Source organism: Lineus longissimus, chromosome 12 (genome assembly GCF_910592395.1).
Source record: "Lineus longissimus chromosome 12, tnLinLong1.2, whole genome shotgun sequence".
NCBI classification, from domain to species: Eukaryota; Metazoa; Nemertea; class Pilidiophora; order Heteronemertea; family Lineidae; genus Lineus; species Lineus longissimus.
The window spans coordinates 669,423-684,806 of NC_088319.1; the positions used below are offsets into that span (position 1 = coordinate 669,423).

General features: G+C 40.2%; 1 long non-coding RNA gene across 1 annotated transcript in view; it reads right to left on the minus strand.

Annotated features, from left to right (window-relative positions):
• LOC135496938 (uncharacterized) overlaps window positions 1-11,805 on the minus strand; it is a 35,056-nt gene extending 23,251 nt beyond the window's left edge. The window contains exon 1 of the long non-coding RNA XR_010448741.1: window positions 11,215-11,805. This is a non-coding gene — a long non-coding RNA (uncharacterized LOC135496938). The remainder of the gene's footprint in view (window positions 1-11,214) is intronic.
• Window positions 11,806-15,384: the final 3,579 nt, after the last annotated feature.

Sequence of the window (15,384 nt, forward strand, 5' to 3'; positions counted from 1 at the left end):
AGGTGAGGTCGTCGTCATCCTCGGAATTCAGAAAAACCCTTTTTTTGACGAAACGCGATGCTTTGAATAGAGCGAACAGTCGATTCGCTTTTATTCGACCAGTCAAACAGTCTCAAACAAAGGCTGGTATATTTGAAAGGGATGTGGCTCGGTATAAATATGACAAAATTACCTAAAATATCGAAAGAGACACAAACGATACCTGTGATTCTGATCTTGTTGTGTCTTATTCAAAAGAAGAATATTTAGATCTCAACCCACCCGGCCCCCTCATAACCTTTGTCGCCTTATAGTTCTCTCATATTACTTGACCTTTATAATTGACTTACTTTAAAGTTTTGTATAGATGCATGACTTATAAATATAAACAAAAACGACCTTTCCCCACAGTTTCAAATCGAGAATCTGAAGTCCTTTTCAGTTAAAACATATAGACTTAAAATGTCACTAAAGGATATTGCTACCAATTGCGGATTCGCCTGTCTTCCAATACGTCTTAAAAGTCGTGTTTAAGGCATAACACGATTACAAAGTACAACTTAGGTAAGACTATGAAACTCCAGAACATCTTTGATAACACGAAACTATAATGCGAAGTTAAAAAATTTAAATGAAAAAATTCCTGAAAACAAGAATGAAACAAGAATGCTTTATAACCTCGATAACTACATTGTAGTTCATCTTTCAGATAGATGGATCGTTGCAATGTTTTGAAATTATCCTTTTTTCGTTGGGAATTATTTGTTTTTGTAGTTAAAACCCCCAGAATCTTTTTTATAAAAACAAGATTCTAAAAAAAGAATAGCAAGGTTGAATTCTTCAGATCAAATGTAAACTATACAGGGCTGTTTGGAGGCAATGGTAAGATGTTAAAAGATATTTTCAATTGTTGTAACCTCACACATAGCAAGGTTAAATTTTTTAATATAAAATGTAAACCATACATGGCTGTTTGAAAGCAATGATAAGATGTTAAAAGATCTTTTCAATTGTAAACTCACACCTGCTGTTCACGAGAGCTTATTTCATCCACTTACATCGATCTGGGGCAGCTACACTTATTACTAAGACATCGACACAAAAGCTAAGCTGAATAACTGTGTGCCGGAACATGTCGACGTGACCATTGGACAGTTTGGCATCGCGAACCCATTGTCTATGAAAATTGCATGCTATGAATGGGGTCGAACAGTCGAACAGTTTGGCATTTTGCATGATTAGCTCTCTGATAGTAAAGGCGTCTTTGCTGCAGCTGCTAATGCCTTACATATAGAAATCAGAGTAGGGGTTTTCGGAAAATTGCGTTTGATAAAAAAAATTGCCCTTTGATAAAAAAAGGAACAATGGAAATTTAGGCCTAGGTGTGAGCGGGTTTTGTTTAAAGACAAAATACCATGCTTAGGGCTAGCCCTGAATTCTTTTATCTGCCAAGGGCTCAAATATTGTTGTGAAAGGGTTTAAAAAATTAATTCTGCTATTGAAAATGACATCGCTTGTGAGGTTTAGCATATTACTAAGTTCTTAGTCGTGGACAACACGATGTTATCCGGCAGTGTTCTCGTGGGTGTACCGATCACAGTGCATTATAGCTCGGTGCATCCGATACTCTTCGGTTTTCAAAGCAAATCAACGTACAGGGAATGTTTCTGTTAAGGGGATGAGTGATGCCCTATTGGATTGAGTAAAGGTGGCTAACCTGAGTCGTTTGCCTAAGGAAGCATATGCCTATATGACAAAGACCTGGCGGCAGAAGGCTCTCTCATTATGGAAGTGGTTTGTAGTGGCTATCTCCTCTTATTGACATTCTTGGGGTTGGGGCCGTTTCGAAAATGCAAAGATTCCGTTCCAACCCAAACTCTGGCATCGACTTAGTTTTGCCACTGCCATTATTGGTAATAATTTGAACATACATGTACTTCAGTATTTCACCAATGGTCTAAAATGGGGAACATAGAACCGACACGTATAGCTGACCCCCGATAATCGACTATCACACATGTTCACGAAAAATGACACTGCAAAACACAAGCCAAAATTGGCTGGAGTTTTTTTCTTAAGTATTTTGATCTAAGTCCCGATTTGTCTACTTCTGGCAAAGTAAGTATTTTGAGACACTTTTGACTTGGAAATTTCATATAAAATACGACAATCACATGCAAAATCATCCAAAATCGGTTGAGAGGGCCATTTTTCGTGAAATGTGCTGAACCCCATGCCAGTTGCACCCAACTCTTCCATAAATGACTTAGTTAACCAGCTGACTGGTCAAAATGGAGAATGGTAAGAGATAAGTTGATCCGATTAGTTAATGTACTTCATTGCAGGCTATTCGTGGCTCGGAAAAGAAAAATCGAATACGTCTCGTAATTTGTAGCCAATGGCTAAAAGGTGCATGAACGAGTATGCCTTATCCCGGCGGCAAGGGGAAAAGGTGACCTGCACTTTGATGATGAAAAGTGCTTTTATTCAGTAAATGTATGCATGCTATGACCAGTCTTGACCTTTTACCTGTCAAAAAACATAATGGTTATTTTTCCTTCTTCATCGCAGTTAAAAGAATTCAGGCCTAGCCCAATACACGGTCTATTGTCTATCAACAAGGCCCTCTTGCACCTCGTCCTATTCGCATTGTTCTCCTTTGTCTAATCGAAGGGGTCATCGTAGCAAAATCAGGACAAATTTTGACAACACGGACCCCACAAAAAAGCTTTCAATGTGGTCGATAGGCCGGGGAAAATAGACGCAATTACCTTAACTGGTTAGTTCTAAATGCTTGAAGTTGGCTTGTTCTAGATAGAATATACATAGCCCTCAAACAAAATGTACAGAGTCTTTCATTTGATGAGTTCAACGAAAACGGACTTGATGAAAAAAAACACCTGTCGAGCCTAACAGATAAGTGTGTAAAAAAGCACTACAGGAATTGGACTTAAGACATTGATTTGAAAGTGTCGCACATTTTTGTGACAGGTGTCTGCGAACTGTCTGGGAAACTCCAAAAAGTAAAAGTACAACCTTGATACCCGTGAGTGAATAAAGTATATTTGCTTCAGTATGGCTTGATATGTGATAGATCTTGTGTCTCTACATTTTCAACCTTTGAGATTAACGAATACAAAGCCTTATCAACGATTTTTTTTTCACAAAGAGTAGTTGAAAATACGTACAGCATATGTCGAAATAAAAGTGACTACTTCAATTCTTATATAACATGGCTTTATATTGTACGACTATTGACAGACTTATTAGATACAGCGTTTTTCGCAAGTTTTTTTTACGAATATCACAATTATTACGATTATTCTTTGCGGGAATTCATATTTATAGGGATTCGTCCCAATCCAAAACCTGCAACCTAATCAAGAAGATAGTTCACCAAGGTTGCTTTAAGAGCCTTTGACATGTTATCAAACTGTCTTTCTTCTCATGCACCCACCTCTTGATAAAAAGTAACACCAAGCTTTGTAAATAAATCAAAGTAACTTTTGTTTTTCACCTCATTACTACTCCGCGCCCAGGTGAGTGAATGTCTGATATCGTCAAAGAGTGACGTCTTGAAGAAAAGCTAAATATACATAAGTCAGCGGCTTAATTGATATCATTCTGGTCCAAGGGTTGGCTGGCCCCTGAAGAAGATTTGTATGGAAGGCCCAAAGCATACAAAATGATGTCGCAACATTGTAGCAGTGCCACGTTTTCTTTGGCTGACTGATTGTTTTCTTATGGTATCCTCTATTTATTTATGCGGCCATGGGAGAAGTGGTAAGAGGAAAAGACGATCATATTTGTTGCATGTTAAGTTAATTCTGAAGTTTTCAAGTTGAATGACATTTTGATAAAATGTTTCGTTTCAGAAAGTATTTTTGCAATGAAAAGTAGAAGTGATGTTAAAGTCATGTTGAATGTACTGGCTCAATTGAAACTGACCACAATGATAAGAACAATGGCCTAGTTACACTAAGAACAGTTCCTTGCGTTGTTTACCCCCGCGGCCAAAAGCACTTGCCCCAAACGGTCATTGCGTTAGTACTAGAACATTACCCGCTAGCGAAGTTGTTAGGAGCCAAGTAGGCCAAAAATATCATGAAGAAACATTAAGAAACACCAACCTAACCAGTAGGGATTCTTTCATTAGCACCCGCTGGAAACAATTGCAATTTGCCGTGCCGGCGACTAAAAAGAGAAAATGACCCCAATGCAATCAGGCCTTAGAATCTGATTCATTAAACTAGATCCGGTGGTTTCTCCACAGTTGAGACCGTTTCACTTTATGATTTCTAACATTGTTGCGAAAACTTCCTTCACACAAAAATATTTTAATGATTGCCCAAAAAGCAGCAGTCGTTTCAAAGTGCTAGCAAATCATAAAGAAGGAAAACCCGTTCCGTGGAAATTAAGGGCGTTTTTTCTACGTACATGTAACGTAACAGAAATACGACACGTTCCCTATGGTGTATGAAGATTTCATTGAATAGGTAACATTAGAATACCTCATGTTTTCTTTGAAGCTGATCCTTGTATCTTGGGTAGGGTTATGAAAAGATTTTCAAAAATATTATCGGGGCGTTCTTGAGATTAATGTGGTCTTTTGTGGGGGACTTGTCTTTTATGCCAAGGCTGTAATTAGAAACAAGGCGAAGGTAGAGGTTTTGGTGATATCTTTGTGTAAGTGCAGATATAATGTTTAAAAGTAATCAGGGATTAGTCAAGCCGGAAAATGTTGTTTTTTGCTTTGTAAAATGTTTTAAGGGATTTTTCTTTCAAGCCAACACAGTAACATATATATATATATGACGAGGCGCCGGGAGCTGTTTTGGTCGAGAAGTAACATTTGGTGTATGATGTGTTTAAGAAACTAGTCTAATAATACCTCGCTGTCGAGTATCTCATATCTGTAATCGTAGCCGAAAGGATTGAGCTCAAGTCAACGCTCAAACTGGAGGCGCTTTGAAAAGAATGGTTATTGTTACATATTGCAATCGAGGCATGTTAGAGTCAAAGGTAAATGAACAGTGAAGATGCCTGAGAAGACCGCGTAATCATGGTAATGGGACAAGGAACATGTTAAAATTATTTTGAAGCAAAAACCGAGCACTGTTCATGTGATTTCGGGTAAAAGGATTGCACTTGTACTAAAACATTTTATTAAGCGTATATTACATGGAAAATTAACTTATACCACTGATCATGATGACAAAGACGAGAACTGATGCTCACAAGGTTGTTCAGTTACTCATTTGCTCTTTCGTGGCATTTAACGAGATCAATTTATCAACTTCTCACCACATATGCCATTCAACCAGCACGTGTGCTACACTGTTGCTCAGTTTTATGCTTTCAACCTTTATAAAGCATCCCAATGCATCCATATCACAAGAAAAATGAATTTATTTCGGTATTTTGCCTATTCATCGATGCCCACACAATCCCATTTAAATGATCACTTTTACGTGGAAACGGCTACAAAAAGCTGGTATTTTCTTCACATAACGTGATATTCCACTTTAAGTCAGTGATAACGGTGTCTGTTCGTGCGTAGCGCAGTTTAGTGCTGCATATTGCTTTTAGCAGGTGTCTGCTAGTTTTATCCCAGTGAAAAATAATCTGAAGAAATTGTTACGGTAACTCAGCGGTGTTTTGTGCTTTATCTTTGCTGGATTGAGGAAACCTCTAACAATGTCGGTGAGGTGACTTAAGTTGTTTTCTGGTCTAAGTCTTTGGCACAGTCCAGCTGAAATTCTAGGATTCTTAGTCGAGAAAGTACCATCGTGTTTTTTCATATCGTTCCCGCCAAAGGTACTTAGTTGAACTCAAAAATGTGACCAGATCACATCCAAAAGACAGTGGTGTTGCACAACACTAGATTATTTTTAGGGTTGGGCTTATCAGTGCTTATCACTGTGTCAAGTAAAGCTGGTCAACTATGACACCGGCTGCCTTGGGCTGTGTAACATTTCTATGTGTGATCACACTATTAAAGTTTAGTGAAAAGAGGTCAGCCAAGTACCTTTGAGCAGAGATCTATGTGAAAAACACTTTAGAGTCTGCGTACATGTATGCATTCGTGACAAGACTCTTCAAAAAGAATCTTTTAGCTTCAGATCCTAACTAAGATTCAAGAATCTTACAAGACTCTTGTAAAAGATCTGAACTAAGAATCTTACGAAAATACTATCTAGATTTTCGACCAGGGAGGTTTAGCTTAGTTAAATTATTGGTCGCAGTCGTCACCTTGGCTCACGCAGTCGCCGTCCTCCTTCCCTGCGCAACAGACCAGCGACTTCGTCAGGTGCATACACAAATCCAAGGTTTTGAAGCAGGACACGTCAAATCACAGGCACTTTGCTATTCGCTCTCCCGTGATATCCTGAATAACTTACATCTGCTCTGTAAGTGCCGCGATCGAGTGTTTAAATATGAAGACATCAGTGACTCTCAGCGTTGACATCAAGCTGAGTCAGTTTGCGAAGAATCGTTAAGTTTGTTTACTGATGCGCATTTCGGTTGGCTTCATGCCCTAACCTACCCATGGAAGCACTCTGAAGTACAAGTCCACTCGATATCAAGGAAAACAATGTAGCCGTGTTCAATTCTTGTGGTTCTAACTACTTTTGTGTCAACTTAAATTTCACTCATTTGCTCAACACATGCCAGGTCGGTGCACAGGCTGTGAAATGGCCTGTTGTAAAGTCGAAGTGAGCGCGACTGGCCCACAGAGCGCCAAACCAAAGGGCCATTCAGTGTGCAAGCTTTATTACTTTTTATAACGTTTTTCTGCCAGAGCACCACTTTACGCCACGCATGTCGCTCGAGTGCCAGCTATGCCAGTAGAGATGTAGAAAGGTCGCTTGTAATCGTATTTTCACGAAAGTTGATGCAATCACCTCCATCCATTTGGTCATTAAATAACACTACGGGCATAACCTAACTTGATAGGCGGCCCTGGTCAATCAACTAAAAGGATATATGTACAGTAAAACCTCTCTAATAAGGACACCCTCGGGACTGACAAGTGCTCAGTGTCCTTATTAGAGAGGTATCTTGATTAGAGAGGTCAAATTGTAAAGGAACCAATTTGGAACCAAAAGGAAACAACTTGTGACCAAAACTTGTGTCCTTAACAGAGAGGGTGTCCTTAATAGAGAGATGCTCGCTAAGGGAGGTTCCATTGTACAACTTACAATAAAGAGAGATTCGCACGCCATTTCTGAAAAAAATTAATGCTGTATTTAAAAAAAACTTGAAATCGCCCCTACGAAAGTAGAAGTCACGGTTTGCCGGCTTTATGGTCACTTACACTTGGCAGTGTCAGCCAATAACTCACATCGACATTCATCAAGCGCCTCAGAAGGCCACGGGGATTCCCGTGAGCGAAGTGGAAACTGGCTTTAATGTCGAAAAATTTATAACCTTTGAACCATCCGATGCAATTTGGTCTAATGTCGTCCAGCAGCGCATAGTTTATTGGAAAGAGTAGGTTGTTATTTTATCAGGAGGTTTTCTCGAATGAGCGGAATAACCAGACAGCAATAATGGAGACTAAAGGTATCACTAAATGTATATGCACGTCTCGTTTCAGCCAAAAAAATGCAGTGAAGCCTTCCGAATCCCACACACCGTCGTCATATCCAATATTGAATTACAGCTATCAAGGGATATATGTATATTCGATTTAATTAAGTTAACGTAAGTTTTCTCATTGGTATTCCACCTACATCTTCAATGATATCTAAAATTCCAAATTTGACCTATGCAAGACGGGTCTAACGAAGACTTTCTCCAGGTTGTAGGCCATCAAAACCACTTGAAATGCTACTTCATAAGTTCCGCCTCATGCACAGGTCAGATCCGGAATTTAAAATAATATATTACTACGGACACACAGATACTTTATCAATGTAAAAACGTTCGCCTGTTCATTCCAATCAAAATTGTCATAAAACGAATGTGAGTCACTCTCAAAATTGGATCGGAGTTTGAAATTCACTCAAAGGTGCTTTCTATCGATCTTGAAGCTGACATGCATGCATAAAAACCCTAACAGCCGAGTTAGAAAACACTAACGCTCGTCCGCCATGTTTTGAACGACCGGTCAGCCATGTTTCAAAGGCCCTCAGATATGATAGACTACCAGCAGGCCGGAGTGGCGCTACCGAATTCACCAAAGGAACACTGGATGTGGACCACAGATATGAGTATCAGTTCATAAGTGGCAATTGAGACCTCGCGCGACCATTCTTCGAAATCGAATGTCACCTCATGAGATAGTTCCTGAACACTCGCATAGTTTTAATACTGACTAGCAAAGTGGGAAATTGTTTTGCATCTTAAAATCTCGAAAAATAGCTGCGAGCTCTTATAATCATCACAGGATGTCATGTTCATCTTCTGATTATGTATCTTATGAATTCACTTTGCCAATATTGTAAAAGGGCAAACTTTAAAGGCCACTTTGAAACTGAAAATGAAAGACGCCATTCTGTCAAGCTTGAACGTGAAAGACAAAACTGAAAAATACGTTTACTTTCAACAACGACTTCATGGCATAGTGGGTAAGACGGCAAGGATCAAGTGGCGAGGGTTCCGAGTTCGAATCCGCTCGAGAATTATTTTTTATTTTTTCTTTACACGAGAGCGTCTCTGTGACCTGTCTCGTCAATGAACTTGTTGTTTGTGCAGTCAAGTGAGACCAGTCGCTGCATGTTTATCATGTTTCAAGTGCAGTTGGTCGTTTGGTGGTCGGGCTTTTGTGTTTTCTAACTTGGCCGTTAGGGTTTTATGCATGCATGTCAGCTTTAAGAGCAGCTCTCAGTTATAAAGTCGATAAAATCCTAAAGTATAATTTGATGTAAAACCTTATTATATTCAAGATGATTAAACATAGTAGGATGGAAACACTTCGAAATCATGTAAAACAGCTTCTCTTTAAGACGTTCTATTTCATCATAGACGAAAAATATTTCTTCTCAGAAGTATCGATGTCATTATTTTTTTCTGCACTTGTGTGCAAAAGGATTTCTAAACGAGTTGTAGTTTTTCGAAAAAATGAGAATTTGAAAAAGAAGCATCGATAATTTATTGAGATATCAGATACGCCATACACTTTTTTATCGTCATTTACAAGCTGCCTGTGGAATATCTGGTTCCTTAAATATATGATGCATCGCGCTCAGAAGCAGATGGCACTACATTCATTCTCCAATATCTTGTGGCAAAAGGGCCAGCAGGAAAATTCAAACTTATAAGTCATTTTCCCCCTTACCTCACAGTAGAATTAAATCAGGCCCGGCCCAATACACGGTCTGCTGTCTTCAAACAAAGCCGCTCGCACAAGTAGCTAGGCCTAGATTTTCAGAAGTTCTGAATATTTTATGACGCTTTCAGAAGCTGGCCTCCTTTTCCTGTTGGGCTTTTGCACAGCATCCAGTGCACCCCAAGCCAACGCCTCTGAAATTACAGTTGACTGAAATGGCAACTGAGGAAGCAACTATGTTAGACGTACTTTTCAATGCAGCATTAGTTCAAATCGTTGCTCTCAAAGCAGCAGTCCAATGCTGTCCAAACTGATATCAATGCTACTCTAATGGCTGACTGCACCATTATCAGGCAACGTGTCAAGTATGGGACAGCGGTGAACAAAACGGTAGAGGGAGGGAACCGTTGTGATGCACTTTACTGCAAATAATGTGGAATCGCCGTTTGTTAAATGTTCCGGTCGTTGCTGCTACAAAAAGACTGAAAAGACTGTCAACCTTCTTTATGATACTAATTCATTTCAAACTGGCTTTTTGTGGTAGTATTCGACTAACAATTTGACTGTAGGCCGCCATGTAATAATCACCGAATGATAGTTAATCCGTATTGTTTTTATTCGCAATGATCGTATCTGGGAGAAATATCGCCCCGGTTCCGTGTTCGACTAATCTTTTAATGCCTTTTTGAAGAGATGAAATGAATGTAATTAACATTTGCGTGGTGCTAATCATGTGTGCGGATTGTCTTCCTCGTTGATGAGGACATCTCGCTTGTGCGTTCGCGATGGCTATCAGTTTTAATCAATCTTTTTAAATGACAAAGAATAATAATTTATCTTCTTCCCAACGATGTATAAAAATTGCTTCACTGCTATTTCGCAATATTGCAATAAATGGAAGTGCATGCGAAAAAATACTTTTTACGAGGTTTGAACAATACATTATTTGCATCAGAGACGTTTTGGAACTATTATTTTTGCCAGTTTCAACTACTATAATAATTCGTCTGGAATTTTCAGAATGCATGTGGTTTGTCATGTGTATATTAGTGTATATAATGTATATACATGTATATAACGTACCATGTCTAAAGAGAAACGTGAAAGATGCTTCTGAACTCTCGTTATTTTTTTTCCAAGTATGCTCTTGGAATGGCAATGTTGGCTCTAAAATTCCTAACATACTTATTTGCACGGCGGAAAAACGAGGAATCGTCGATATGGTCAACGAATCCCCACGTCCCAAGTAGCGGTACGAATGCAACAGATGAGAAGAAAGAATATGTGCGTGGTAGCAGCCAATAAGACGTATAACTTGGCCGAAAAACCTTTTTTCGTGATGATGGTAGACAGATATGGCCGAAAATACCTGACAGACCGCTTGTCACTAAACTCTAACAGTTTGATCACAAATGGTAATTTCACACAGCACTGGACAGCCGGTGCCATGGTTGACCGGCTTTAGTAGACACCATGATAGAGCACTGCTTAGGCCTATTTTGATGATAATCTAGTGTTGTGCAACACCACTATCTTTTGGTAAATGTGATCTGGTCACATTCCTGAGTTCAATGAAGTACCTTTGGCCAGAACGATATGAAAAACACGATAGTACTTTCTTGATTAGAATTTTATTTTTCATTGAAAATGCATGGTCAAGGATAAAACTAGCAGACACATGCTAAAAGCTATTGGTACCATTGGCCAGAACGATATTTTCTTCAAAAATATTTATGTTTTTATAGATCGCTGAAAAATCGCTGGTTTCATTTTTTTGGGAGTATCTGTAAAAATTAACGCGTTCGTCACGATTACTTCAGCAATGACAATGGTAGCGATAAGGCATATCTCCACAAAACGTTTTAATAGACGTATGGTGTTTTCACAGTGAATGTTCTTAGATAATTATAAAAAAGAAAGATACAATATACAAAACAATAAAAAAAGGAAAGCCAACTTACCGTATTCATGTCATCCATGTCATTCGACTGTGTTCCTGCCAGTTCTAAAAACACCCGATTTAAGTTTGGCAAATCCATCTCTGGGTCCACGGGCCGGCATTGGACCACATTCTGTGATACTAGTCCCAGGGCCACGAATGTTAGCAGGATTGAGCACAGTAACTGTTTAGACATTTTAAACTTGTGTAGAGGCAGTAACTTTTTCGAACTGTTTATCTTCAGGGTTGAGATCTAAAGTAGATTTTACAGGTGTATCCAGTGTTTATGTTTTCACTCTGGACTTCTTTGGCAACTTTGAAAAAATAAGCTAAAATATACGTTAGGGAAGGATCGGAAATGCTTTAACGTGACAACTTTCTCACAAAGACATCGGCGTCAGTTCTCGAACAATATCAAAAAGGTCTCAAAATCCACAAAGGCGTCAAAATAGTTAGTTCTGGTGGAGAATCAGAGACGCGCTTAAAAAGGTATTTGGTACCCGGCCGATTGGAAAGTGATATTCATTGTCATATGGTTGCCGTTAGCGACTCGATGTTACAATAACGACTCATCCCAGCTTCCCTCTAAATAGCGGCAGCGTTCCCTGTTCGTGCGTTGGCGTCCTTGGCAGCGCACGTTGCCAAGGACGGTATTGCCTCAAGTGACGTGTCGCTACACCTCCGCCTGGCTTATGTAGCATGTTGTGCATGCTGGTTAAAGTCTTTTTCAGATAGATCTGGTCAAAGGTACTTGGCTGACCACTTGTCACTAAACTGTAATACTGTGATGGCAAAAAGTAATGTTACACAGTCCTGGGGAGCCATTGTCATAGTTGACCGACTTGAGTTGACATGGTGTAAGAGCACTGGTTAGGCCTATCCAAAGGATAATCTAGTGTTGCGCAACACCGCTTTCTTTTGGTGAATGTGATCTGCTCACATTCCTGAGTTCAACTAACTATTAAATACTAAGAGGTCAGCCAAGCACCTTTGGCCAGACTTCTTTGAAAAACACCTAACATAGCGCTATTGACGAAATACAAAGTGGAGTCAGGAGCCGTTTGTGCAGCCACCGTTCGCAGGCATGTCGTGTATCTCTATGTTAACATGGACTAAATGACCTGTTTGATTTATCGCCGCGCTGCGACATCGTAATCAGGTTCAACAGAATGCACAGATGCACAGGGGTTGGTCAGGTAAAATATCGCATCATTTCTGTGGACCAAGAAACCTCGAATGTATAATATTAACTTCCACCGCTGCGTATTGCAATGAAGACACCAAGGTGTCCAGAAAGGTTTAGATCCACATTGTTCCTGCTATAACTACAATAGATCGATGATGACACGTGGCAGCTAATCACCCCCGACAGTAAACAAGCTGCTAATAAATACAGCGATATTTGCTCAACATACGCAATATGTATCGCGGACATTTGTTTCTATTAGCAGTGGCAGGCAGATTATTGTATCAGCGTCGTCACCGGCCTTGGAGAGAGGCAGGGACCTGTGAAAGGCTGTCAACTTGGGCAGACAAACAATGACACCTGCTTTTGAGTGACGAAATACACTTCTTTCGACGGACATGAAAGTAAATTTTTTGGCGCAGTCAGTGATGATGAAATTGATGACTACGCGATTATACTTGAATGCACCATTACGCAACTTAGACATGTTTGCTGAGGTGGCGGTGAGGCGATATAAGGCTAATGTTACATAGGAATGAGCTACTCACGCCACATTTTTCATCGACTCACGGCCCATTTTCACGTGTCACTCCTCATTTGTCACGAGTGACCGCGGTGGTTTACAAACAGATCATTTTTCGCTCGTTCATTTGTCACTTGGATTTTCTCGGCGACGCACATGGACTCAGAAGAAGAAGAGATGGCAGCCATGCTGCTCCTGATGGAGAATAGAAAACAAAAGCGGAGGCGACGGACGAGAACAATGTGGTACATAAAAGTGCTGCATTTTGCATTTTTTGTTTCTCATTTCCAATCGAAATTAGCCATTGTATTAATGTGTAAACTAATGAAAATGCCGAAAAGTAGCTATACTCACAGTTTCGAAGGCGATATCACTACAAATGCACATGGACGTCCACTTTCTTTGCCAGCTCATTTCACAAAGAATGAACATGTCCATTCATCGCCTCACTCGTGAAATGACATGAAATGACGTGAGACGACGAATGCGGGCAAAACTTCCAAAATTCACTTCAATGAGAACAGGTCAATAGGTTTTCCAATGTCCATTCATCAGGTCACGAATGACAAGTGACAAATGAGTCGTGAGTCGATGAAACGTGAGGCCTATGTAACTTCAGCCTAACGCGTTACCTAACTTCCAAAATGGCTTCCATTACGTTTTTCAACCCCTCAGCCATAAAATCATTCAACACAAAGTCAGTTTGACTGTTTTATTGAAAGCTCATTCATGCGTGAGCCTAATCCGCTGTTCTAATGCGAGCTGTGTTGTGAAAAAATGTACCGACCGCCCAAAAAACCAAATATGTGGTACAAAATGTTACATTGAGGACATGGACTAAATCGTTTGAAAGTGAAGCAGCCATTGTTATAGTTGACCGGCTTTAGTTGACACCGTGAAAGAGCGTTGGTTGGGTCTACCAAAAGGATAATCTAGTGCTGTGCAACACCACTATCTTTTGGATGTGATGTGGTCACATTCTTGAGTTCAACTATTTTAGTACATTTGTCCACAACGACATGAAAAAGGCTCAACTCATGTCTTTAAGCACTGAAGAACAGGGGCTTGATGGACTGTAGGTTTCGTACATGCTCATGGAAGGTTAATTCTGACTCCTGATTGAAATGGCTTTCCCAAATAAACGCGAAAATTAATTAGCTGACCCTTACATCATGAAATTCGTGATCATTTACACTTAGTCATCGATGGTGGTGCTATATTTAGTGACCCTTCAGAATGAAAAGCGTGAAGCAGAAATTAGTTAAGTTCACTTAACATAACCCAAAATGACTGGACGCAGAACTCGGCAGATGCAGTGGAAGGGTATATCTCCTTACTGCCTACGCCCCTGCTCGTGCGCTGTCATTAAAGTTAGGAAACTGCTCCAGGGGGGCACTCCTCTGGGCGCGCAGTACTCTAATATCTCAATGTTTTCGTAACCTCTGACTAGACACTGCTTCGGATTATCGGGCCATTATCCAGACTTGGATGATAAAATGTATCTGAAATCCTCCGGGGGGCGCACGGCCATCATGACTTGCTTCACATACTTTTGTTGCGCTAATGTACTACCTGATTGGCCGTACTCGAGGGGACCACTGGGCGCATGTTCAAGTAATTACCAGTGAAACCGTGGACAATAACAGCGGAGTATGAAATTGGTTTGGGCAGCTAAGTTAGTCGACTTCATACAGATCGATTAAAAATGATGGCCAATAACTTTGTAATGATTTGTGGGTTGTATTGGCTGATCGTTCAGGTTCATGTGGCCTTGGTCGGCGGATGCCTTGTAAAGCGTGTCAGGTGGTGAATCACCCGACAGAATACGCACTGCATTCTGTTCTCGCGGAATACAATGATATCGGGTCATGTTTACTCGGGTTATAGGGATGTTCCGTCAACCTGTCCCTTCTGTGTGGAACTTGTACTAAACACTGTCTTTAGCTGCTGTTTAGTACTAATGGCCCAGACATTGGGTTCTTTGAAATAGCAGCATGGTACTTGACCTGGCATGGCTGCACAAATTGGTTGCCCCTGAAATCTACGAAGAAGATACGCCGGCCGCCAGACAGCCATATGCAAATGACACTGCTCCAGCTCACAGGATATCCAGACAAAACGGAAGGGAGAACCACCCGCCAGCCACCACTTTGCACCTAAATTACTTCGTACAGTGCAAGAAATGCCAGTAATCAATATAATTAACATGTGATGCATTCAAACAGCTAGTCCACTTCTTTCGTGCATGAAGGCAGCGATTGAAAGCAGCCCGTCTTGGTGAAAGAGTGACGAGGAACCCGAATGGGTTACCGTGAGAGTTACATCTGATGGCAAAGGATGGTAATACGAAACTCAGAAAAGCTATCACACAACATACAGTCTTAATATAGAGTATCTTAGTGTAGATCTATTTTGACTCGCATGTCGACTGTTCTATAAATCATATCAAGAATCGAATCTAAAAGTGATGTATCATGGCTGCG